The sequence below is a fragment of the Saccopteryx bilineata genome, chromosome 7 (assembly GCF_036850765.1).
Source record: "Saccopteryx bilineata isolate mSacBil1 chromosome 7, mSacBil1_pri_phased_curated, whole genome shotgun sequence".
NCBI classification, from domain to species: domain Eukaryota; kingdom Metazoa; phylum Chordata; class Mammalia; order Chiroptera; family Emballonuridae; genus Saccopteryx; species Saccopteryx bilineata.
This window is the reverse complement of record NC_089496.1, coordinates 78,756,913-78,757,926: the sequence shown is the minus strand read 5'-3', so window position 1 is coordinate 78,757,926 and position 1,014 is coordinate 78,756,913. Positions and strand designations below refer to the sequence as shown.

The window sequence follows — 1,014 nt, the reverse complement described above, 5'->3', positions numbered from 1 at the left end:
GCACAAATCATTTTTTTTTTCATTTTTCTGAAGCTGGAAACAGGTAGAGACAGTCAGACAGACTCCCGCATGCGCCCAACTGGGATCCACCCGGCACGCCCACCAGGGGCGATGCTCTGCCCACCAGGGGGCAATGCTCTGCCCATCCTGGGCGTCGCCATGTTGCGACCAAAGCCACTCTAGAACCTGAGGCAGAGGCCACAGAGCCATCCCCAGCGCCCGGGTCATCTTTGCTCCAATGGAGCCTTGGCTGCGGGAGGGGAAGAGAGAGACAGAGAGGAAAGTGCGGCAGAGGGGTGGAGAAGCAAATGGGCGCTTCTCCTGTGTGCCCTGGCCGGGAATCGAACCCGGGTCCTCCGCATGCTAGGCCGACGCTCTACCACTGAGCCAACCGGCCAGGGCTGCACAAATCATTTTAATTACAATTTATAATATCTAGAACAGCGGTCATTTCGTATGACCACCGGGCTTTCTAGTGTGTGTGTGTGTGTGTATATAACCATTAGCCAACTGTTTCCAAAGTAAAACAAACTTTTTAGAAAGAAACACTGAGAATATAGAATTAGGTTCATCCCACCCCAGTTTCATATTTACAAATACTTTCCACTCTTTTTAGCAACTTTGTTGGGGAGGCTAGCACATGCTAAATGTGGTTGTGACTGCCTTTTTGGTGTTTGTGCTAGAGGGACACTCATTCCTCAGGATTCCTAAGAATTAGAGGCTCTCCCAGGACAGCAGGCGTGCTGCACGATTCCTGCCTCCGCACTGTGAAGAATGGCAGCAGCCGGCGCCCTGCGGAGTCCTGCAGTCAGCTTTTCTGAAGCCTCTTCTAAGCACCAAACATTCTGCAGGTGATAAGGGTGTGAACATTCAAAACCTTGTTTCTTCCTCTGGCTTTCTCTCAGTCTTAACAAGAAGCTGTTTGAATTTTGCCATCATCTCAACCCATTTACACAAACCCCAACTTTTAAGAGAAGTTCCTTTTTCTCAGAATTGGCTAGGAAAAGTTTCCAA

The 1,014-nt window shown here is 49.7% G+C and overlaps 1 non-coding gene across 1 annotated transcript; it reads right to left on the bottom strand.

Annotated features, from left to right (window-relative positions):
- Positions 1-326: 326 nt before the first annotated feature.
- TRNAA-AGC (transfer RNA alanine (anticodon AGC)) lies at positions 327-402 on the bottom strand. Its single transcript has one exon. It is a non-coding gene; the product is annotated as a tRNA-Ala (tRNA).
- Between the last annotated feature and the right edge of the window lie 612 nt (positions 403-1,014).